Source organism: Pan troglodytes, chromosome 11, assembly GCF_028858775.2.
Source record: "Pan troglodytes isolate AG18354 chromosome 11, NHGRI_mPanTro3-v2.0_pri, whole genome shotgun sequence".
Classification (NCBI taxonomy): Eukaryota; Metazoa; Chordata; class Mammalia; order Primates; family Hominidae; genus Pan; species Pan troglodytes.
The window spans coordinates 24,544,560-24,571,355 of NC_072409.2; the positions used below are offsets into that span (position 1 = coordinate 24,544,560).

The 26,796-nt window shown below is 40.6% G+C and overlaps 1 protein-coding gene across 39 annotated transcripts in view; it reads right to left on the reverse strand.

The window, feature by feature from the left end:
• ZNF618 (zinc finger protein 618) overlaps positions 1-26,796 on the reverse strand; it is a 180,649-nt gene that overhangs the window by 153,160 nt on the left and 693 nt on the right. The gene's annotated exons all lie outside the window — the stretch shown is intronic.

A 26,796-nucleotide genomic window follows, 5' to 3' on the forward strand; every position in this document is an offset into this window, starting at 1 on the left:
AGATAAGGAGAAAATCCTAAAAGTAGTAAGAAAAAAATTTTGAAGACATTACACACAGAGGAACAAAGAATAACAGCCAACTTTCCATCAGAAACAAGCCAGGAAACAGTGAAGCAACATCTTTAAAGTACTGAAAGAAAGAAAGAAACAAACAAAAAACCCTGTCAACCTCAAATTCTATAGCTAGCAAAAATATGTTTCAAGAACAAAAGCAAAATAAAGACGTACAAAACCAAAAGGAATTCATCAGCAGCAGACCTACATAAGAAGCACTGGTTCTCCGGTTATAACAGCCAGAAAACTGGGAATATCAAAATACCCACCAGAAGACTAGTTACATAAACTATGATAGATGCTTACAATGAAATACTGAGTGTTGATTAAAAAAAAAAACAGAGGCAGATTTATTGGGGCTAACATAGAATGACCTTGCAAACACCCTATTAAGTGAGAAAAGCTAAGCTGTAAAACAGTATGAATGGCTCACAGTTGTATCTGTAAATGTATAAGAAAAAGACCTAGGGTGATATACTCCACTGTCACCAGGACTTACACACTGGAAATGGGGCTTAGGAGGATGGAAAGTAATGTCAAGGGGTCCTTTCCATTCTTATTCTTCATTCCACTTATTTCTGTGTCATCTGTATTGTTTTCAAAGAACATGTATTCGCTCATGCATTTCAAGTTAAAAATTGAAAAACCAAAAGAGGTCCTTAGATGGGATTCAAGGCAAGCCCAACAGGCAGTCAAATTCTTTATTGGCAAAGTGATTTTATGACTTACTCAGTTCAGGTCAGGAGTTCAAGACCAGCCTCCATTCCTTTTGCTTCTTTCAAATATTCTCTATTTCATTCTATCCTAAATTCCACACCTGGGTACACATCATAAAAAAGGCCTCCCAGGGGTCCATGTGGAAACATGTACAAGGATGTTCATTGCAGTTTTATTTGGGGTGAGGGGGGACAGTTAAGGCAAATGAGAAGTACACAAGCTAAGGAATTCATCACCAGCAGCCCTACACCACAAGCAGCACTGGTTCTCCGGTTATAATAGCCAGAAAACTAGGAACACCAAAACACCCATCAGAAAGGGGACTGGTTATATAAATTATGGTAGTTCCTTACAATGGGATACTGGGTGTTGATTAAAATGCTCGGAGGTGAATAGGTAAAATGTGGTGGCTGCACCAAGCAGCTGGAAGTAATGTGGACAGATCTCAAAAACAGAGCAGAGGCACAAAAGTGAGAAACAGAATGAGATTCAAACACTGTATTATTTATGTAAATTTTTAAAGCATGCACACAAAACAATAGTGCATGTCTCTAAAAACACATAAACAAAAAGATGCATGTTAAATACATTAGAATAAGCGGCTTGGAGGTAGGGGAGGAGCAGAGAAGTTGGAGAAAATGGGGATAAAAACTAAACAAAGCTAGAAAGGACCCTACACAAGCAAAGATAGCCACACACCCTAAACTGAGCAAAATTAACTTGTGGCACATGACTTTTAAAAGGGAGGGAAAGAAAACAGGTAGCATCTGAGTTCTTACTATGTGCTGAGTGTTTACATGTATTAATTCATTTAATCTTCATAACTAACTCCACATGGGGTTCTCTGAACCAGCCCCTGACCCTGCAATTTACAAAGACGAAACAGAGAGGTTTAGCAAACTGCTCAGAGCCACACAGGGAGGAAGAAGCAGAGGCAAGACTTGAATCCAGGCTGGCGAACTCCGGTGTCTGCACTCTTCACCCTCACGTAGGCAGCTTCTGATTGTTCTTACCCTACTTAGCTGAGAAAATGGAAGCATTGCCATTTCTTCTCAGAATCACAGAAAGTCAGAAAGAGAGTCTGTATTGCACTGCATTGGACCCCTTTACGCAGATGCAAAAACAGGCCCAAAAAGGCATGAAGAGGCACCTCAAGGCCACAGATGCTCAGCGCGATGTCCCCCCCACTGCGACACACTTAGTATCCCAGCTTCAAGACCAGTTAGACACGCAGAGGAAAAACAAAACAAAACAGAAATAGTCCGGAGAACAGGAGTTTGGAATAAAAGACTCAGAGGATTAGGGACCAAGGAGGCAGCAGGAGAGAGAACAAAACTTGCTTGCAGGTTTGGGACCCAGCCACCAGGCCACTTAAGAAGCTGTAAGCCTTAGTTCAGCCACGAAGCAGTGGCGTTTATGAGCTACGAGACCCCGTGATAACCCCGTCCCCTGGCTGGAGCTTCCACTCAGCTAGAATGGGGACTCTGGCCAGGGAACAAGGCCTTTTGCTGGGCCCGGGTTTAGCATGTCCCGGAAAAGCCCATGAGGCCCTGGCACGGGCGCTGATGTATCAGCTAATGTCTCATTCAAGTTGTCAGCATTTTGTTAGAGCCAATTCAGTGGGTAATTAAGAAAAAAGTTGAGACCAGATGGGGAAGCAGATGCTAGCTCAGCCGCAAGAGCAGTTCCCTGCAAGTGTCTGGCAAAGCACCGGGCTGGCCAAGTCCGCACAGAGAAGGGCGAGAGCAACAGCTGCCTAGACAGGAGACGGGGCAAGGAGATGCCCGTTTTAAATGTTGGAGACGCTGAGGCCCAACGAGGCAGAAGAACTTGAGGAAAAGGAGAGATTCTGCCCTGAGGAGAACTGGAGACAAAGTTTAGACCCTCAAGTGCAACAAACGCTCTCTCGCAGCAGCGGGAGAGGACAGTGCTAGGAGACAGGAACTCGGGTTTGCGGGAGAGGACGGTGCTAGGAGACAGGAGCTCGGGTTCGCGGGAGACGACGGTGCTAGGAGACAGGAGCTCGGATTTGCGGGGGAGGACGGTGCCAGGAGACAGGAGCTCGGGTTAGCGCGAGAGGACGGTGCCAGGAGACAGGAGGTCGGGTTTGCGGGAGAGGACGGTGCCAGGAGACAGGAGGTCGGGTTTGCGGGAGAGGACGGTGCCAGGAGACAGGAGGTCGGGTTTGCGGGAGAGGACGGTGCTAGGAGACAGGAGCTCGGGTTCGCGGAAGAGGACGGTGCTAGGAGACGGGAACTCGAGTTTGCGGGAGAGGACAGTGCTAGGAGACAGGAGCTTGGGTTCGCGGGAGAGCACGGTGCTAGGAGACAGGAGCTCGGGTTCTGGCCTCAGCTCTGCCAGGTTCTCTTGGGTTGCTGCCTCACCTCAAAGAAGTCACTTTTCCCCTTCCTCTCTGTGCCTGTTTACTCATCTGTAAGATGAAGGAAAGAATCCCTGTACAGCCCACCCAAAGTAGTGATGAGGTTAACTACTGTGCAAAAAACTGTTAGGGTTAATCGCATTTAAAAGTGGCAGTTTGTCGGCCAGGCATGGTGGCTCACGCCTGTAATCCCAGCACTTTGGGAGGCCGAGGTGGGCAGATCACTTGAAGTCAGGAGTTCGAGAGCAGCCTGGCCAACGTGTTAAAACCCCATCTCTACCAAAAATACAAAAATTAGCCAGGTGTGCTAGTGCACACCTGTAGTTCCAGCCAGCTACTCAGCAAGCTGAGGCACGAGAATCACTTGAACCTGGGAGGCAGAGGTTGCAGTGAGCCGAGATAACACCACTGCACTCCAACCTGGGCAACACAGCAAGACTCGGTCTCAAAAAATAAAAAAATAAAAATAGAAATGTCAGTTTGTCAAAAAATTAAATGCAGAATTACCATATGATCCAGCAATTCCATTTGTAGGTACATACCAAAAAAAACTGAATGCGGAGTCTCAAAGAGCTGTTTGTCCACCCATGTTCATAGCAACATCATTCATAACAGCCAAAAGGTGGAAGCAACTGATATATCCATCAATAGACAAATGAATAAACAAAATGTGGTATGTACATATGACAGTATTATTCAACCCTTAACAAAGAGGGAACCTGCCATGTGCTACAACACAGATGCACCTTGAGGACATTATGCTGAGTGAAACGAGCCAGCTACAAAAACACAAATGCTGTGTAAGTCCACTTCTATGAGGTACCTAGAGTCATCTAAGTCAGTGGTCCCCAACCTTTTGGTACCAGGGACCAGTTACTTAGAAGACAGTTTTTCCATGGACAGAGGTGGGGGGAGTGATGGTTTCAGGATGGAACTGTCCCACCTCAGATCACCAGGCATTAGATTCTCCTAAGGAGCGCAACCAAGATCCGTCGTGTGCACAATTCACAATAGGGTTCGCGCTCCTATGAGAATCTAACGGTGTTGCTGATCTGCCAGGAGGCGGAGCTCAGGTAATGCTGGCTTACCTCCTGCTATACAGCCCAGTTCCCTGCTATACAGGCCACGGACCTGTACTGGTCTGCAGCCTGGAGGCTGGGGACCCCTGATCTAAGTCACACAGACAGAAAGTGGAATGGAGGCTACCAGGGGCTGGGGGAAGGGGAAATGGGGAGTGGCTGTTTAATGGGCATAGAGTTTCAGTCTGGAATAATGAGAAGAGTTCTGGAGATTGGCAGCCCAACAATGTGAATGTACTTCATATTACTGAACTGTACTTTAAAATGGTTAAGATGGTAAATTTAATATGTGTACTTTACAAAAAAAAAAAAAACTAGGGAAAAAAGGTCTTAAAATCTAGAAAAGGAGTCATGCACAAGCCACCTACTGAGGAATTTCCGCTAGATGTTACAGATGTGGGGACAAATCACGGGACATCATGAGGGACCATCTCACAGCCACCCTCCTGGAGACTCTGAGGCAGGCTGGTAAGAGGAAAACCAAGGAGACAGGACCTACAGGGAATGCCAAGAGAAGCTAAGCTACTTCCAGCTAGGGCTTTCAAACTCACCCCGCAATCCTACCAGGAAAGAATCTGAGCATAAACCACTGGGCACTTCCCAGCGCGGCTTCACCAAGCCAAAGGAAAGAACCACATATTGAGGTAACTACAGTCTCAGCCTCACCTCATTAACCCCGGGCTGCTGCATCGCTGATCTATAAATGTGTAACATCTAGCCCTCCTCTTTCCGCTCAAGGTTTGAGGAAGCAGTCCCAGCTATTCCAGAGGCTGAGGCAGAAGGATTGCTTGAGGCCAGGAGTTTGAGACCAGCCTGGGCAACATAGCAAGACCCTGTCTCTACAAAAAATTTAAAAATTAGCTGGGCATGGTGGTGTGCACCTGTAGTCCCAGCTCCTCAGGAGGCTGAGGCAGGAGGATTGCTTGTGCCCAGGAGTTCAAGGCTGCAGGGAGATATGATCCAGGCTGGGTGACAAGGCAAGACCCCATCTCTTAAAAAAAAAAAAAACGAAAAATCTGAGGAAGCAGCTACTGACATCATTTTAGGATATAGATCAGGCCAAGCCAAACATGCCAAACACGAGACTTCCCTTATTTTGAATGAATAAATGAGGCAAACAGGGGGAGGGCGAAGGAAACAAAATGGAGTGACAAAAATAGAGTTAAGCATCATGCTCAAGATTGAGAGAAGAAACGTACAGAGCACAGTGTTACTCTGGAAAACAGAAAGACATCTAAGACACACTCCTTTGTGTGCTCAGTAAAATTAAAGACAAGAACAGAGTGAAACAGAAAGAGAAGCTCTAGGAATGAAAAGTGCAAGGAATCAAATAACACCATTAAACCAGTTAAGAGGCCAGGCACAGTGGCTCACGCCTGTAATGCCAGCACTTTGGGAGGCCGAGGCGGGTGGATCATCTGAGGTCAGGAGTTCAAGACCAGCCTGCCCAACATGGAAAAATCCTGTCTTTACTAAAAATACAAAAATTAGCTGGGCATGGTGGTGGGCACCTGTAATCCCAGCTACTCGGGAGGCTAATCAGGAGAATTGCTTGAACCCGGGAGGCAGAGGTTGCAGTGAGCCGAGATCGTGCCACCACACTCCAGCCAGCCTGGGCAACAAGGCAAGACTCCGTCTCAAAACAAAACAAAAAATGAAATCCAGTATCCAAAGCAGTAAAGGATGGAACTGTCAGTGCAGAAAACCGAGTAAGTGATGCAAAGGAAAAGCTGGGGAAACACGTATAAAACTAAAAAAAATTTAAAGAGATTAAAATAACCAAAAGTAAAGATAATTACGGAAGGCAAACAATAGGGGTATATGGATATATAGAGATAACTACCATTTTAAAAAGATGAGACCAATGGGACATATGGAACAAAACATTTCCTATTATTAAGAAAGACATCTGTAGACTGAAAGTACATGCCATGTTCCCAGCAACTAATTAAAAGGCATTAAAACATAGAGCCTGGAATAAGCCTCAAATTTCAAGGGTGAAAAAAGAGTGATACAGGCATTCAGGAAGGCTGGGGATGGGAACAGAATTAAGCACAAAAGCAAAATATCGTGTATCCTCGAAATTATCTTCTAAAATATTAATAACATAAGACTACAGAACATCTCTTGAGTACTGAAGGATAAAATGCATAACCCAAAAATGTTATATTTATCCAAACTGTCATTCATATATGAAGGAATCAAAAATATCTTCTTAGTTGTACTAGTACATAGGGGGAAAAACTGTAATTAGATGAAACAAAACACATCAGTTATGATAATAAATATAAACAGGGGTAAGTTCCATATTAAAAAACACAGATCTCAAGACTCTGAGTTTTTAAGTATAAAAAAGCATGATATCCAACAGAAATACATAGTAGCTATTTTTTAAGTACATAGAACAAGCAAAAGTAAAATAAATATGTAAATCTATACAAGGTAAATTCCAACAATAGAAAGCAGGAAGTGCTTTCATAAAAATCTCTAGAATTAAAGGTAAAAGCAGGAAATGAACTATAAAAATTAGAAAATCCAGAATTGAAAGTAGAAAGCATAAAACAGGTCAAGGAGGGCCTATTTTTACAGATTAAGGGTACAACCCATAAAAAAATGTAGCAGGCAGGTATACTTCTGTTAAATGACCTAGTAATAAAATACATAAAGTAAAACATATAAAGCAAATGGTAAAATCAAAAGAAATATTATAATATTAGAAGACATTAACAGGCTCTCAATTTCTTGAAATAATTAGAAAAACTTAATAATATATCTAAGGCCCTATGGGGAATCTGAAAAATACAATTAATAAAGTCAAAGATATATAAAAGTGGCTTATGTAATGTGTGAATACAAGCAAAAAATAAACCCTAAAAACAGAAATTACTTCTTTCGCAAGCAGATGAAACATTTCCACAAATTAATATTTAAAAGGAATCCAAAAATTTCAATAAATTACAAAAAGCAAAAACTATTATTGGCAATGTTTCTCATAACAGAATAAACTAAAAATGAATAAAAATAAACACTTATTGAAAAAGGAGTAACACAGAAATGTAAATTATACTTTTAAATAATCGTTAGGCTACAGAGAACATCAAAACTACAACTGTAGAATATTTAGAGGAGAAAATAATAACGACACTTCACAGTGAGTGACTTTGGTCACTTACAGATGTGACCAAAGATGTACTCAGAGGAAAATTCATTGATTAACCCAGCACTTTTATTACTAAACAGAAAAATAAAGAGCCAAGCTTTCACTCAAGAATTTTTAAAAATCTAAAGAAAGCAGAACGGTGGGCTTACTTACCATAAAAGTATAATAACTTGGAAGTAGCTAGAATTGACAAGTAACTTTAAAAATTTAAGGGGGAAAGAATAAAACAATAGAAATCAACAAAATACTCCCTGAATACTAGTCATTCAACCAAGGAATAAAGAAAAAAATAATACAACTACAAAAAAAATCAGTTTAGGAAATAGAACCATACAGAGGACATTCTTAAAATAACATTATATTCTGTTCTATGCAAATACAGTTCAAATTCTTGATGAAATGAATACATTTCTCAGAAAATATAAATGGTCAAAACGGGCATGAAAAGAGCAAAAGCCAAAATGTTATTGAAGAAAGGATTACAGTAGAAAATAATTATCTCCAAAAACCTGACAAGACAGAGTTTAATGGCAAGTTATTTTAAACTCTGAAAAGATAATTCCCGTGCAATATAAATCATTCCAAGCAGGGACTACAAATAAACATCTGGCATGCACACTTAAACCCTCATTTCCTACACTCTTACAAAACACTAAATTGTTTACACATGACAAGGCCTCAGAATCCTTCTCAACACAGCAATCTCAGCGACCACTACCAATAAGTACATAATCTTAAATGTATTTATCCTCCATGTTTCAGATCACTGGAAAGCTTTCTAATTTATAACCCCTATACTAGCATAACCCCCTTAAAAAATGACAAAAACAGCACACTAAAAATAAAACTGCAGGGCAATCTCACTAATGGATATAGACACAAAACACTGCAAATTGGACCCAGGATGCATTAAAAGAATAAAAACACCATAAACAAAATGGGTTCCTTCCAGGATAGTTTAATATTAGAAAATCTATTAATATAATTCATCACATCGGCAGATCAAAGGGAAAAAACCATATGGCCATCTGGGTACATAATAAAAAGGCATTTGTTAAAAATTCATCATCCTCTTACCCCCTCTTATTACTAAATAGCTTTATAGTGGGGGAGGGGAATGATTCACACTCCATTGCAAAAGAAAAATTCAAATACAGAAAATTGAAAATCACTCCTCTATCATATCACTCACCTCCATCTTCACAAATTTTAAAAATAAAAAACTCTTAGCAACTCAGAAGGATGCTTACTTAGTGATAAAAAATATACATTTCTGAAACCAAAATAAAATATCATACTTGATTACAAAACGCTAGAATCCTTCTCACTAAAAAAAGAAATAAGATAATACAAGAATACTTGTTATCCCTGTTATTATTCAAATTGTTCCAGGAGGTCTAGTCAATGCATAATATAAGAGAAAAAAGTACAATATTGTAAAAGATGAAGGGAAATAAATATTATTTGCATATGATATTATTGCCTACCTAGAAACCACAAGAAACTGTTGGAACTAAGAAGGTAATACAATAAGTTATCCACTAACATAACAATCACATAAAAATCAATAGTTTTTCTATGTACCCACATTAATTAGGCAAAATATTCAACGAGGGCAATGATCTCAGTCACAACTGCAGTCAAAAATATCAAATATCTAGGAATAAACTTAAAAATAAGTGCTCAAAACTTATTTGGAAAACTCCAAAACTTGAGTCATATAAAGGAGCATGAATGAATAAAGACACAGACCATGTTACCGGGTGGAAAAAACATAATATTGTCCTATCCAAGTCATTTTATAAATTCAAGACATTTACAATTACAAATACAAAGCTAAGTGCAAATGCCACTTCCCTCAAGAAGTTGCCTTGGATTCCCTTTACCAAGATTCATCTTTCCCTCCACCACCCTTGACAATCAGTCTGAGAGCGCTGAACTTTCTACAGCACATTCTAGAAGGCTGTGAACAAAATTCATATTGATTCAGCACCTTGGCACCTATTAAGGGTCACTGCCCATAGTTGGCACAAATATGTAATGGTTAGTCAGGTGGATGGATAAATTGAAAAGGTGTTTAAGATTTTGAAAGATGAAGAATCATCCTCCAAATACAAACTATCAGCATAAATGCAGAAAAACTGGTTATTAGAGAATTCTGACTAATAAAATGTGAGATTTAAAAATAATTTACTGAAAAATTACTATTTGTATAAAAAATAATGCAAGGATAGATATGAAATTGACAAAATCATCTTGGAGCACTGTGGAATTATGACTCTTTTTGCATACATAGTCTAGTTTTCCTCATTGAACACAAACTCCTTTCATAATGATAAGTCAGCAAAGCCTTTTTAAAGAATATACTAAATTTATTTTCCAAATGAACAAAACTTCCCAAAGCCTAGTATCAATAAATGCCAGAAAATGGGCAGGTGGAAATATGGAAATGTGTTAAACTAATATGTACCCTTAACCCAATAATCTCTCGTTGGGACTGTATCAAAAGGAGATGGTTTTAAAATATCAAAATATTTTTATTTATAGAAGATGTTCATTACAGTATAATTTTATAAGTGGAAAATCAGAACCAACCTAAATGTTCAACAATAGAGTATGAGTTAAATAAATTATTTTCATTCTCATCTGTGAATATTATGTAGTCTTGAAAAATGGCTTTGTCATTAGGAAGACAAAGCAGCTTAACAGAGAAGATAGGGGAAGGAAAAGGCAGGAACAAAATTCTTAATACTTTATGACTTAAATAATAAAAATATGCTTACAAAATAACCAGAGGGAAAGGTGTCCAAATTTTAATGGTAAATGTAAGAGGGTTGACATTTATTTAGGATGATCTTTTTATTTTCTGATTTCTCTATAATATCACTAGATTGTTTAAAAATTAACTTATTAAAACAAATATTAGCATGCAACTAACTGCAGCCAGGGAAACATTTCAGATAAGCCACAACTATCATATTCCATCTGATTCAATAAGGTACTTATATAGTCCCTAGGGAAAGATACTGGCACGTCCACAGCATGTTTTGAACAGGACTCCATAGGCTTTGGGGTTGGACAGACTCAGGCTCCAATCTCTGCTCTGCTACTTCCTACAGCAAGTTTCTTAACCTCACTCAACCTCAGTTTCCTTATCTATAATGGCATTGATGCCGGTCTGGCTAACAAGGCAAGTCTGCCCAGTGAAGGAGTCCACCAGAAAGCGGCCCAACTTAGTGAGCACAGCAGGCAGTGCAGTAATTTATCTGCTATTTCGTAAGTCTGCTCTTAAGACATGATTTTAATGTTAACGTTTACTTTAAAGTGATTAAAACAGTGTGATACCTGTACATCTGTACATCAAGAGAACACAACAGACAGTCCAGAAACAGTCCTAAGTACATGGAAGTTTAACGTAAGATAAAGACAGCATTTCAAATCAGGCAGGAAAAGACGGATCATTCAATTATTGGTGTTATAGCAAGGAGCTCACCATTTGGGAAAAAATAGAGCCTGATCCCTATGTCCCTCCTTTAAACCAAATATATTCCAAATAGATAAACCATTTAAGTATAACAAAACCTATATAAAAAAATAGAAGAAATGTATAATTTCTGTAAATGCTTTTCTGCTTGTTTCCAGTTATTTCATATTATTTATAAACCCAATTCTACTGTGACCACTTATGCATATATTGCATGGTATAAAGACATAAATATTTCTTGCATGTTCCTACAAGATAAACTGTTGATGTGTTAGGTTATGGAAGTGTTTAACTTTTTTCTTTGACCATCTGAACCATTTTGAAATGTACAATCCAGCAGTGTTAAGTATACAGGCAGCCCTCTGTCTTCATGGGTTCCACATCCATGGATTCAACCAACCTTGGATTAAAATGAACTGCTGCATCCGTACAGAACATGTACAGACTTTTTCCTTGTCATATTCCCTAAATATACAGTACTCATACAGCATTTACATTGTATTAGGTACTATACATAATCTAGAGATAATCTGAAATATAGAGGAGGATGTTCGTAGTTCTATGCAAATACACCATTTGATGGCAGGGACTTGGGCATCCATGGATTTTTATATGGGGGGGCGGGGCGTGGAACCAATCCCCCACAGATATTAAGGGACAACCATGTTCACACTGTTGTGCAACAGATCTCTACAACTTTTTCATTTTACAAAACTGAAACTCTCACCCATTTAACATCTGCCCATTGTCCTTGCACCAGCTGCTGGCAACTACCATTTCACTTTCCATTTCTGCGTTTGACTTCAGTTTCTCTTATGAGTGGGATCACACAGCATGTGTCTTTTTGTGACCACCTTATTTCACCAAGCAGAATGTCCTCAAGTTTCATCCATGTTGAAGAATGACAGGATTTCCTCCATTTTTAAGGCTGAATATTCTATCATATATTGTTGATTTGTTAGGTTATGTAAATGTTTAACTTGTTTCTCTTACCATCTTAACCATTTTTAAATGTACAATCCAGTAGTGTTAATAACAGAATATTCTTCAGCCTTAAAAATGAAGGCTGAATATATCATATTTTGTTTATCCATTCATCTGTAGATGGACATTTCAGTTGCTTCCACCTTTGGGTATTGCAAATAATGCTGCAATAAACATGGGTGGAAAAACATCTCTTTGAGACCTTGCTTTGAATTTTTAGATATATACCCAGAAATGGAATTGCTGGATCATATGGTAATTCTATGTTTAATATTCTGAAGAAACACCCTACTGTTTTCCATAGCAGCTGCACCAACAGCACACAAGAGTTCCAATTTCTCCACATCCTCACCAACACTTTTTTTTAAAAATAACAGCCATACTAATGGGTATGAGGTGATATCTCACTGTGGTTTTGAACTGATGAATGATGTTGGGCATCTCTTCATATGCTTACTGGTCATCTGTATATTTCTTCGGAGAAATGTCTATTCAACTTCTTCGCCCATTTTTTAATGGAGTTATTTTTTGTTGTTGTTGATTTATAGGATTTCTTTATATATTCTGGATATTAACCCCTTACCAAATACATATGATTTGCAAATATTTTCTGCCATTCTGTAGGTTGCCTTTTCACTATAAATTCTTAATATGGAGAAGTCTTTTTAAATGTGGCACACATATACACATACACACGAAGAATCCAAAACACACAAATATAAATATTTTTAAAAAGTAAACATTGCATTTAACCACCACTTCCACTAAATAACATCAACTAAGTTTTAAAAAGTCTGGGGAAAAAAATGGAATCTAAATAACAAAGTCAATATCTCCAAAATCCAAAGAGCTTTTCTTTAAAAATGTAAAGGAAAAGATAAACACTGCAAGAGAAAAATGGGCAAAAAGGTTGAACAGGCAATTCATAAAAGAAATGCAAGTAAAACATATCAACCAAAATACAATGCAAGTAAAACATACCAACTAAAATATAAAAATATACCAACAGATATTCAACCCCATTAGTTTGCCCATCAGGCCATCAAAGATATAAAATATAAGCACAAGGTGATGGCCAGGATGTGTAAAATGGGCACTCACAATCTCCTAATAGAAATGTAAACGGATACCACCTGGCTGCGAGACACTTGGCAAGTTCTGTCTACATGTAGAATAAAAATCCACCATGGTCCTGCAGTCAGCTTTCCAAACAGTGATGTTAAGGAGATGATCATACAAGTGAGAAGCTGTACGAAAAAGATGTTTCTCACAGAGTAGGTTATAACAATGACAAATTAGAAATAACCAAAATCTAATCGCACACTGAATTTTGGGCCATGCATACAGTGGAAACACAATGTAGTCAGTAAAATAATAATGAAGACCTATCTACATTTGCTGATGATGAAAAATATATCTATGAATTTAAAAAGAAAAAGACATCAGGCCTCAGAACAGCATGGAATATAATCCCATTTGCGTAAAATCATATGTACTTAAATATGTAGAGATGGCTTGAATAATGCTCATCAAAATGTGAAGAGTGGTTATCTCGGCATTTCAGGTGATTTTTTAAAAAGAATAATCTTCATTTTTTTGTACTGCTTGAATGTTTTTGTAATGAACATGTTATTTTTATAGTCAGGGAAGAAAAACTATTTTCGCTTGGGAAAAAAATAGAAGTGGAGAACTAACTCTTAGTAGACATTTCACACTCAGAAACCAAAAGAGAGCCTGTATCCTATGCAGAGACAGGGTAGTCAGGAAGTCCTGGAGTTCAAGTCCTGGCCCTGACATTAGTTGGCTGAATGACCCTGGGCAAGTTATTTAGCTTGTGTCTTGGTTTCTTCCCAGGAAAATAAAGATGATAATTCTAAGTCATGGAGTTGTTTCGAAGATCAAGGGACTAACATTCACTAGGTTCTCAATCAACATTAGTCTCATTCTCCCTCCGAGCTCATTATTGAATGCACATAGCTGTGCCTGGCACACAGGTCCTCAAAATGTGTTAGGTAATTGGGATAGACAGAAGAACAGACAGTCACACAGAAGGACAGACGTCTGAAGGGTGGAAAGATGGAATGGGTGAGTGGGTAGAGAGAGATGCATGGAAAGGTAGATAGCTAGTCAGACAGATTGATGGGCACACTGATGGTATGGTGGCCCTTGTTTTCCAAAGATGGCCATATCAAGATATATCCCATCCTACATGCTCAATGTAAAGCTGACACGCCTCCATAGACAGATGGAGTTGATGTCCTGCCCTCTGAATGGCGCACACCTTTGTAACTGCCTCCATCAATACAATGTGGTGAAGTGATGCTGCATGACTTTGGAGGCTAAGTCATAACAGGTGAGGCTGCAGCTGCTTAGTGCTATCTATCTTGGCACATGCATCTTTGCAGCCTCAAGACGCCACGTAAGAAGTCTAGCCATATATGAAGCCTCTATGCTGGAGAGACCACACATGGAGAGGGAGGGAGAGAAAGAGAGAGAGAGAGAGAGAGGGAGAGAAAGAGAAAGAGAGAGAGAGAGAGAGAGAGAGAGAGAGAGAGAGAGAGAGATGGTAGCGGGGAGACAGGGCCAAGGAGCTCAGCTGTTCAAGTCTTCAGAATCCTGGCACCAAATATGAGCATGGAGAACCCTTTTAAGATAACTCTGCCTCAGCCACCATATGACCACAACCACAGAAAGACCCTGAGCCAGAACTGACCAACTGAGCCACTGCCAAATTCCTAGCCCACAGAAACCATGAGACAATAAATGATCATTGTTGCGTTAAGCCACTGAATTTTGGGGTGATTTGTTGCACAGCAATAACCGTCTAATACAGACAGTGACGTGAGTGTATGTGGGTGGGAAGATGAACTGGCGCTGATTGGAGGATTTCTGCATGTGGAACCCTGGCAATCAGCACTATCCTGCACTTAAATCAGACCTTACCTTATAAATCTCTCTTGTCTGTTCCAAAGGCCTCCTGCTTACCTGGCTATTCCAAGCCTCTCTTACCTCAGCTGTTTATACTTCCAATTGCCCTCTGATTCTCTGATTAACTGCCCTCCTGCCCAAACTAACAGCACATGCTTTCTGAGACAACCTAGTCCAAGCCCTTATTGTACAGTAGGGAAAACTGAGGTCCAAAGAGAGCAAAGAATGTACCCAAGACTGGAGAGAGACCAGGGCTATTTCTCCTCCAACAGCCTGTGGGCTCCAGGTATCCCTGGGGTTGAATCCTGACTCCACCTCTCACGGCCTGTTACTGTCCCATCAGGGCAGCGAGCGATGCTGCAGGCCCTGACTGGGACATGCCAGAGCTCTTGGCTCCAAGCATACCTTACATCTGTCTGGGCATAAATTTGCATTCTGAATCCGGGAGGCCCCGATTCCAAGTATGTCAAATGTAATTAATTACAGCAAACCTTCTGCAACTGTTTTCAAACGTGGTATTAAAGGCTTTGTGAGCATGGAACACAAAACCCGCTGGTCCGCTGAGGCTCACGGGGAACTGGGGGCTGAAAGCCAGGGAGTCCCAGACCCAGGCCCCACGAAATGGGGAGAGCAGCTTCCCCAGACGCCATGGCTCAGAACAATCCACCACAGACAAATGGGTAGCCGTGTCTCAAGTCCCAGCCCATCCATCGACTCCACATCCTGGGCCAGTTACTGTGCTTTCCTCAGCTGTACAACGGGAATGGTAAGATTCAACACCTCAAAGTGGTGTTGTGAGCTTAGAATATGGTGGCCACCTAAATTTGAATCCAGCTGCCACTTACCAGCTGTGTAGCCTTGGGCAATTCCTTTCACCTCTGAATTTCCACTCTCTCATATTTAAAAAAAAAAAAAACCCTACTTTACAAGGTGACTGTTTTAAATGAGATAATAGATATTGAATGCTTAGTCCAAGGCCAGTCATATAATAAGCACTCAGCAAATGTGCAATGATTGTATTTCAAGGCAGATAAATTCCATTGTGCAAAAATAATGTGAGATAAATAAGAATGCTAAACTTCAGTCCTTGAAAAGTTCCTAATTAAAAAAATAAAATGTTATAAAGGTGAATTTCCAACACATGGCTCAAACTCCTTTCAAAACATGAAGAGCAGGAGTACTGAATTGGAAAACTACAGACTGCTGCTACCCGCCTGGGCCGCTCACCCACCTCCAGGTCTCTGATCCAGGCTGGAAGTCAAGGGAGATGACCCCCCCCCCCACCCTGCCAGCTCTGCCCACTATAAAAGGATGCCCTCTGGGTCTTCCAGCAGCCTTCCTTCCCAAATCATTACAGGAAGCAGACACGACTTAGCAAAAGAATGGCTTCCAGTCCCCGCAGGACCCAAAGTCCACAGCCCCCAATGTGACCTGGGTCTCTATGCCCAAACAAGCCCAGAACTGCAACCTGATCCAAAAATACCCCAGTTCAAACTCAAAAACGAAACTGGAATCTTTTGGTAGGCAGAGAAATTGTCAGGGATTATCTTTTAGATTTGTTTTTGCTCATCTTGTTGGATTTGCTTTCTTTCAAAGTGTTCAACTAATGTTTAGGGGAGGGATAAGCAGAGTGGGAAACAATATAATTTTTTCCCTGAATTACTAATCTCTCTCTCTTTCTCTGTCTTATAAACTCCCATTACCTCCTCCATTTCAACCACCTACTTACACTAATGCCTACACCACTACATCACCATCCCATGCCAGGTTCTGAGTCCTACAGTCTGTCTAGGTATCTGATGACGGTGTTGTGTGACCCTGAGCAAGCCACTTGCCCTCTCCGGGGTTCCACCTCCTCTACTATAAAAGGAGCAGGTTGGCTTAGATCAGCACTGTCCAATAGAAATATAATATGAGCCATGGAGGGAATTTCAAATTTCCCTAGTAGCCACATTGTTAAAAAAAAAAAAAAAAGTAGAAAGTAAAAAGAAACCAATGAAATTAGTATTAATAATATATCTTATTTAATCTAATATGTAAAATATCATTTCACCCTGTAGTATTTTCAAATTATTACTTTTATAGTCTTTTTTTTCTACTAAGTCTTTGAAATCTTGTATGGATTAACTACCCACATTTCAACTACTCCTAGCTACGTGCAGCTAGTGGATACCAATACGTACTGGATGGCACAGGCTTAGATGCTATCTGTTACCCTTATAGCTCTAGACCCCTCTGACAAAACAAAGGCAGGCCTCACAACAAATTCCAAGGAAGGCTAGTAGCACCCCAGGGAAGTTTCTCTTCCCTGAGGTCTCATTTCAGACTAGTTTCAGTTTTATTTCAGATCAGTTTCACTTTCTGCTTTTCCAGCATACATGTTAAGAAACACCCACATAAACACAATTAAATTGTTATAGTTATTTTTCCCAGTTGATGAAATTAAGGAAAAAAAAAATTCCCCAACATCCAAAAATGTCTTCGTCTATTCTTTTATTCTTTTTGAGTATTCTAAGTTCCCCGACTACATCTTCTTCACTTGCAAAAATTCTGAGTCCAAAATAAAACAAAACACAAATTCTCTGCAAACTTTCACCTGACAAAAATTCCCACCCTTAGTCCCCCAATTTTCCACAAAAATGTTGGGACAGGCAGGAATTTGTATGGCACAGGCTCAAAGCTGAGAGGTAAGAATGGCTAGCTCCTCAGATATGCTGTCTTGGACAGTAACACATCCAGTAAGCAAGCCAAAAGCACTTTTGACTTTGAGTGCTACCAGCAAACTGCGAGCCAGGGACTTGCCAAGAGATACTCAGGCCTCCTCCACTTTGCAGGAGCCATTTCCACCCCTGGGGGAGACACCAGGTTTCATTCCTCCCTGGGTCCTCAGCCAGGAACAGGGCTGACCCCTGGTAATCAAAGATCCACCCCTGACAAAGGGCTCACTTCACTAGAAAGCAATGTTTTTCCCTGTGTTTTCTATAGCAGACTGGGGGGCCAAGCATCACCTGACTCCATTTACTCGCTTTAGCTTATATAGAAAGCCTCATTCTGCTTTGTCAGCCAAAATATTTATATCACTTTTTTGTCGACTCAATACCATCCTCACCTCAGCCTTCCTCCTTTCCTTTTTAAGAAAGGAGTTGTCGCCAACATGTTTCTCCAGTTCTTTGCTGTTCATGAAGCACTTTCTAGTCCATTAACACATACGATGCTTTCAAAAAGCCTGGAAGGGTTTAAGGACGGCCTGTCCTCCCACTAAACAGATGAACAAGTAGAGGCTGTGTCGGGGTCCCAGACCCCAAGGCCTTCCAGGGCTAGGCAGGCCACATACATGATTGAAACAGGATGAGGCTGGGGACAGATGCAAACAGGAAAGAATCTGTGAAAGACTCACAAACTCCAAACTTTCTGAACCCTGGGCTGGCAAAAAGATAAAATAACATACAAGAGAAGGGACCCACTCATCTTGTGGCCCTTAGTCTGTGACTCAGTTTACACAACTTACCCAGCATAGCACTAATAATTCGTACTAGTTATAAAAAGTAACGTGTATTTAAAAAGTAACATGTATGTCAAGAGTTTACAAAGCATTTTCAAACTTGTTATCTTATGTCATTCCTGTGAAGAATCATTACCAGCCCATTTCTCAGATGCAGAAATTAAGATACGGAAGGACTAAAGAACTTGTCTGTGGACTTGAAAGTGTGTAAGCAGCAAACCTGTCCCAAACCCAGGTCATCATTCAGGAACCCCAGGGCCTGCCTTGCCCCACTGCCACGTCACTTACACTGCTGAGAGACACCATCCAATCCAGCTGCCTAGCCACAGGCGTCTCCCCTTTGAAACCTGATCACTCCAGGATCAGGCAGAGAAGCAGGTCATCCAGCCCTGCTTTGATGACAACCCCAAGGGTATCTAATTATAACAGGGAAGGGAGGAGTCAGGATTCTCTCGCTATTTCTCAAGACCAAATTAATTTTAATTCCTTTTGATACAGTGTATACACACAGGGCAGGAAAAGCACTGGTTGAGGAGTGAAGAAATCTGAGGCTTTTAGTCCCACTTCCGCTTGTTCACTGAGGTCTTGGGTAAGTCACTCCACCTTCTTCCCAAGGCCTCAGTTTCTCTCTCTCTCTCTCTCTCTCTGTGTGTGTGTGTGTGTGTGTTTGTGTCTCGATAAGGAAGGAAAAACTGGCTTCATGTCCCATGGGGGGTGTGTGTGTGTGTCGATAAGGAAGGACAAACTGGCTTCATGTCCCATCTAAGCCCAACTGATGGGTAGCATTATATAATACTAAGGACTCTGAGGCCGCTGGCCAGACTCAATGGAAAGGACTACCATGGTCAATTAGTGATGTCTGCCACAGGCTAGAGGATGGGGAATGGCAGCATGTATGCTACTTATTTACCATCCTTGGACTAGATGATGCACAAATAACATGCTGCAAGTGAAAAGAACTTTGCCCTTTACAAAACTTTTTTCTTACATCTCTCACAACTTTCACAAGAACCCTATGCATCATCATCTTCAATCATTATCATCAATATATTATCATCTCACCTTTACAGGTAAGGAAAATACGGTGCAAGGAAATGAAGTACTTTGGCAAACACCACAAAATGATTAACTGGTGGAGCAGAGAGGGGAGCCGTGCCTTGGCTCTCCGACTATGCTCTGCTCATTCAACCCTTGGAAATGTCAAACTGGTGCTCCGCTGTTGTCGGGCCAGCTCATGCATGTGGCTGTACTGAAGAGACACCACCCCCCCGCCCCGCCCCATTTACAGGACTTCACCTCCCTCCCACGGGCTACTTGCCCCTTTTAGAGAGGCCACAGCAAAATTACAAAACCTACACACAGACATGGCAGGAAAGTAGGACTAAGTCAGAGTTCCAGATGTTTCTTCCCAAGGTGAAGTCCTGCCTTCACTGTACAGGGTGGGGGGGGGGGGGCCAAGCCCAGAGAAAAGTGAGGTAAACAGAGCATGGAGCCCCCACAGGTCATAGTCCTCCCCACCAGGAGGACAACAACACTCAATCCCAAGATGCTTTCAACTGATAGATGCACCATCGATTTTATAACAGCTTTTGGAGAAGAAATAAGAGGGAGAAAAAGTTCACTAGAAGAACAAATCTACTGTAAGGGGCATCCTGATTTCAGAAATATGGAAACGTGGGAATATGAACACTGAGGATCGATGTCTACCTTAACTTAGGATTCTATGCTTGCTTGCTGAAATTGGCCACAAAGTGTTAAAAATGACAGCATTTTATAAAACGTGCTGAAAAAAACTAAGCCAAGAAACAGAAGGTTCTGTTTTCTCCCATAAATTTTCCTTGAATCTTTGACATCTGCAAACCAAAATTCAACCAAAAATGGGGTCACATCACACATTTAGGTGCCTCAAGTTGAAGGAGCCCGTGTGCCTGGATATTCTGCAAACAGGCCCCTGGTGTTCAGTTCCAGGACACCTGGCTAAGAAGACCAGGCATAAATACAGGGCACTGCTGTGCCCCATTCACCATACCTGCAAATCAGGCATCTGGTGGCCCCCCATCCACTTTAAAGAAATACTTTATACAAAAGGAGTGAGGAGGGCAGGGGTGAAAGTCATCAAACTTTTTAAAAATCCCCCAAGACATGTAAAGGAGCATTTCCCCAACTAAGGATCCCTGTTGGACTTATTATTCCAGGGGAGCCATGGCTTCAGAGCCAGCTATAAGAAAATGTGCCTCGGGCTCCCTAATAAAACATTGGCTTTGACCAAATGGCCAAGCCCAAATTGGTCATCCACTCTTCACTAGACCCAAAGCCCACTGATCTGAGCTATTTCCAAAAATCAAATGAAGTCATCAAATATTTATGGAGCTGCTGCTCTGCGCCAGACCCTAAAATGAATAACCGGTGATCTCTACCCTCACAGATGTTACAAGTTGGCTGGAGAAGCAGAAACGCAAACAACCAACTCTGACCTGTGGGTCCACAGTGTTTGGGAGGTACCATGGGGGCAGAGGGAGAGGAAGCCCATCTGGGGAAATTTGTTGAGGGGGCTCTACAGAAGAAGTGCGCTGATCTCGAGGAGGGTCTGGTTTCTCATGAAGCAGATATGAATGAGGGAAGGGGCACCAGAGGCAGGGGCCCCAGCATGAGCCGAAGCTCAAAGACATACAGGTCCACCCGTGATTGAGATGTATCCCTTTTAAAGCCTTGCCACAGGCTCAGAAACAAATCCAGAAACATTCCAAGGAGCTAGAGCAGCCCCGGAATGAAAGCATCCAGAATGCTTTAACAAGAAAGTCTCATGGATGGCAGGCTGTTTTAAAGCAACAGCCAAGAGTGTACATTTTCACTTGTCGCCTAACTGCCTGCTAACGATAAGCCACCAGGTTTCCAGGACTACCCCAAGTGTTGTCAGTGGGACTTAATCTCCCCAAATGGAGAATCCCTGGCCACTGGGTTGAGTCAATTCACATGTGTCGACCACCTACTCAGGCCCTCAGACCGGCTGAGAGTCTCCACATGTGACCCCTTCATTTAATCCTAAAACAACCCTGCAAGGCTGGGATCATTAACCCTCTTTTCCCAGATGTAGAAGCTGTGGTTCCAGAACCAGAGTGACTTTCCCGAAGTCACACAAAGCTAACCACACCATGAGGCTGGATTTCAAACTCTGGTCTGGCAGACCTCAAACCCAGCTTTCCATTTTCCCAATTGGGGTGGATTCGGAAAATCTCTATGCATCTGACCTAAGGCCTGGCCTGGGGGGATTTCCTGCTGATGCCATGTTTTTGGCTCAGAAATAGATTTCATTGCCAGGCCATCTTTTACCTCTGATCTCCTTCCTCTCCTCAGACCCAGCCCTGGTCCTGGCCACCTGCTGCCTTTTTGCAACTTCATCCTTCTCTCTGGCAACACTTCATTTAAAATGCACTTCAAAAAGCAACAGCCTCCCGGACTCACACTCCTTGACTTCAACAGCTCACAGGCTGCAACACATCATCCCGGAGTTACTAGCCATCATTTGTCATTTTTAACTACAGCACAGTGGCCTAACCCTGGCAGAAGACTGCTTTGGGACAAATAAAAGGGAAATGTGGGCTACTCTAGCCAGGAGAGCTATATGGATGGAACTCATCATCACTACAGGCTGAAATGCCTCAGAGCATGTGAGATTCTGATAGGAAGTCTCACCAACAAAACCAAGAGGTCTGAAAGGTGTTGCTACCCTTCTGGGGCCAGCCAGTGATGACGACAACTGGTCCAATCCTGAGCTGTCCAATATAGTAGCCACCAGCCACATGTGGCTGCTGAACAGGTGAAAAGTGGCTGGTCAGAATTGAGATGTACTGTAGGACTAAAATACATTAGATTTCAAAGACTCAATAGCACCCCCGCAAAAGACTGTAACTTGTCACATTAATAATTTTCATATGGATGGCTTGATGAAAGGATAGTATTGTGGATATACTGAGTTAAATATGTTAAAATCAATGGCACCCATTTCTTTTACTTTCCTTAATACACTGTGAGAAAATTAAAAATTATATATGTGGCTCGCAACGGGGGCTTGAATTATATTTCTATTAGCGCTGACCTGACACATTTAAAAGATGAGGAGACTAAGACAGAAATTCTGGGATTTTTAAGGAAGTGCACACACACAAAAATACAGACTGTGTTTTTGTCTGATTAAATTAAATATAGCACAAACACAGACTCTCTAACTCCAGAAAAATTTCTCTGGCAATTTCAACTAAAAGTGGGGAACAAAAGACAAGGACTCCACACACTTTAGATCTCCTCTCCAGCAAGAAGACCTTGCAAAGACGCTGCCTTCAAACTTGTATCTGCCTTTCCATATGTCCTTCCAGACTCATCCGAGGCCAACAAGCTGGGGTATGTGCCTGGGCTGCCCATGTGGCTGAGCTTTCTTCATATGTGGCCCTTGAAGTGGGCTCAACCAGGGCTCAAAATATGTGGCACAGGACACCTAACCCACAGGGTTCACCTAAAAGTTAATTGAGATAATAAATGCAAAAATAAAGTATAAGCAATAAAGTGCAGTATACCTGCAGCACATCATGGCGGTTCAGCTAGTCCAGTACCTTTCAAACTCTTTCGGCCGTGACCCACAGGAGGAAATCTATTTCAAATCACACACATACATCCACAAATATAAATACAAGTTTCATGAGAGGATACTCACCTGTACCCTGTGGTATGCCTCTGCTATTTTTTGTTCCCCTATATTCTAGTCTATTCTTGTTTTTAAAAAATTCTGATTGTGATTCACTAAATTGACTTCACAGGCCACTAATGGCCCATGATTCAAGGTCTCGCCTGGGAATGGTAACTAAGAGGTACACTCTCCACTCTGATTTACAATGCTGTTTGGCCACTGCACCCCTCTCTCTAGAATATGGGAGTCGGGATATGGCCTCAGAATCCTTCTCAACACAGTGATCCAGGCAGCCATAACCAATTCCTTGGAGTTACAATCAGAAATGAAACCTATTTATTATTATCCTTGATCTGATCCCAAGTGTTCATTTTATAAATGCAAAAATTGAGGCTCTGAAGGAAAAAGTGATTTGTCCAAGGTCACACAGCAAGACCTTGTGGGGGCTAGGGCTCCTGAAAAGAGCCACTTCATTTTACATCACCAGAAAGAAGGTACAACTGACCCAAAACATCACAAGAACATGGAAAAAATTCAAAATTTCCTCATGACCATGAGAAGTCGGCTTATATACATCAGTTATATATGGCAAGGAAGTTCTTATCACCCACCAAGGAGAAGACGTAAGGATTCTGAGGTCAGAGGAAGCAGCATGCCAAGAGCTGAGTCAAAAGTGAGAAAAATATTGTATCTGACACTGGAGTAGTTTTAAAACCCAGTTTCTCAAGTGAAACAAGCCATTGGCTGTTTATTTTCTAGGACGAGGGAGAGGTCAGCCTTATACTGACCAGCCATCTTTGTTGCTTTCGTTCTGCAAAAGCAAGAACCCTTGTTCAAGTTCACCTCTGTGCAGAGCTGGAAGTATAAGCAAACCTCTTTTCCTAGCTTGCTCCAAAGTCAAGTTATAAAGCAGGCCCTTGAAATTTCAAACCTCGTTAGAAAAAATAAAAAAAAAAAAACACCTCCTTAGGCAGAAAAGCAAAACATTAAGTAATAAGAGTCTCCACTGTGAAACTGAATATAAACGATCTTTCGCCAAAATAATTCAGCCCATCATCAAATTACCACCCCTCAAGTCCAATTTGCCAGATATTTTGCCCAATAATCTACGAGAATGTGGTGAACAGACAGGAGCTAATAAAAATTAGCTCACATATCCATTTCTGGTCACACGTCCACCTAAAATAGGAGGTGAGAGAGCCAAGGCCAAGGTCAGATCTCAATCCAGAGAGAGACACCAATAGAAACAAAAGAAAACTGGCCCCGCCCCCAATAGAACCATCATGCACCTCTACTTCCTTTACAACAAACATGATCAGAATAACCAATTAAAAAAAAAAAAACAGAAAAAAAAAAACAAAACAGGTCTACAAAACCAGAAATGATTTTCAACTTCTAGCCATAGACAACAGAACAAAATTTCAGCAGAATGGAATGAAGGAAGCTGAATTGTGTGTCAGGAGATCCAGGCCACACAAAGGGACGTGCTGCAATATTTTTATTCCTTGCACCAGAAATAACCTGTTATCTACAACCCTGACTTTTTCTCAGATGCCCCTACCCCCCTCCACCCCTCCCCAGCCCATCTCTCCTTCATCACTGCTAAACTCAGGCCTTCTGCCTCATGAGGCCTCCAAAGCCCCTTGGAAATTATAAATTCCTTGACCGTCCTACTCATCGGCCTAAATAATTCAACAGAAAAAAAATTTTTTAATTATGCTACTTAAAAAAAAAAAAGCTCATTCCAAATATGTCAGAATGTGACCAGTCAGCCCTGAAGGATTTCGTTACTAAAAAAATAAAATCTCCCAAATGCAATGGCGATGATGGGAAATGTCAAACCTCTGCCATTGTCAAATATATTTCACAGAGATAATATATTTGACTTATTCCACTTAAACATCCAAGTTTCCACAAAACAGGGTTGGGAATCTATGGACTGGGGCCACCAGTTTTCCCAAGACCAGCTAGTGGCTGGCAAAAGGAGCAAAGGGTTTCCTTTCTTGCCCCAGGTGACCTACCATCAATTTCCAATCCAAGGTCCCTCCAAGATCCCGCCCTGCAATTCCTAACAATATGCTGTTTTTGGACAGAAAAATTGTAACTTTTGGGGGATAGGCTCAAAATCCCCAGCAAGTTCAATTAGATACTAATTTATCACAAAACGCTTCATCTTTGGGTGGGTACTTTATTTTCATCTGTCAAATTTCAATTCGGTCAATATTTATTTGCCTTCTCAAATTTTTTTTCTTTTTTGTTTCACCTTCATGTGATTCATTTTAAGGCCAAAACCTCCACATGAAATATTGTTTGCATATATGCTTTCATATTCCAAAGGCAAACCTTGGGTTTGGCTTTTGTTTGTATTTTGATTATTTTTCCTTTATTTTGTTGCTGCTAAAACCAGCTGAGTTGGTGTTTTATCACATTTCTTCAGCAAAGTAAGTGTTCTACCAAGGAAGATGGATAAGAATCAGAATTTTCATCTCCTTTTTGCCCATCCCTCTTTTATCTTTTTCTTGTTAAGTCAGTAAAATTTGTGCATTTTTTTTTTTTTTGGTCACAAACCCCCCAAAATGATCAAGGCTAATGGATTTTTCCCCCTTTGAAAGTAATCAGGTTTTTGAAAAATAACAAATATTGATAAACTACCAACCCCACATCACAATCAAAGAGGCCTGAAACCAATCTAAATTTTTTTTAAGTAATAAATTTTTCAAATTGGAAGGGTGAACAAGACAGAAAAGGGAAAATTTTCTTCCTTACCAAGGATTCCTCAATCCTTGTCTTCATCAATTGATTCAGTTGCATGTCATAAAAAATGAGCTTCTGTGAATCCACTGTTAGTTTTTTCATAATAATGTTAATTATGCATATCTTATTTTAATGGCGGTCTCTCCTACAAATCTGTGGGCTACTCAATTTGTATAATGTATGAATTTACATTTTTTCCACTTAATATTGCTCAAAAAAGGTTCCTGACATTTTCTGGATAAAACAACAACAAAAAAGAAATGCCTAGACCTTTCAGGAAACAAAATCAGAAAACAGTCTTAATTATTCCATCAAAACAAAAAAAACACACACACACACAAAACCCAACAAATACAGAAAAAAAGAAAGAAAGGATTTCACTGTAACTTTTCTAGTTTCTGTTGTCTTTAGAATCTTAGGATTTAAATGCAGTAAAATGTAAATGCAAAATTAAAAAAAAAAAAAACTACAATTTTTGGGTGTGTCCAAAGCCAACATTTTAGGTTCTATTTTCTCTTTTAAATCCTTCGTTCGTGGAAATAGAAAAACTTTAAATATTGCCATATAGAGAAATTAGTCTTTTTTTGCCCGCTGAGCTAAACAAGTTCCAAATTACAATGAAGTACAATTTCTAATTGCTTCATAAAGCCAATTCTCTCAGTTTTCCCTAAACTCAACAATTTCCCTCCTTTCTTTATTCCAATTAGTTTTTTTCTCAAACTAAAATGAGTTGGGTACCCAAACTGACTTTGCTTTTAGGAGGCTTTTTGCTTTCTCCCCTCCAAGAACTGAATTCATTCAAATTCCAGCTTAATTTTCATTTACATATTATCTGGATTTGGCTTCAGAAATAAAAATTGTCTCCATGCTTCTGGAAAGATCAAAGTGAAAATTTTCACCCGAAAAAAGAAAAAAAAAGAATCTCTTACCCCTCCACTGCCTGGTAGTGCAAACTTTTGAAAAAATAAGAAATAAAAAATATTTCTTTTCAATTTTAATTTCTTTTTTATTTACAAAATAGTATCCTCTAGGTGGCGTCGTTTTAATGGGAAAAAACTACCGTTTGAAGAAAA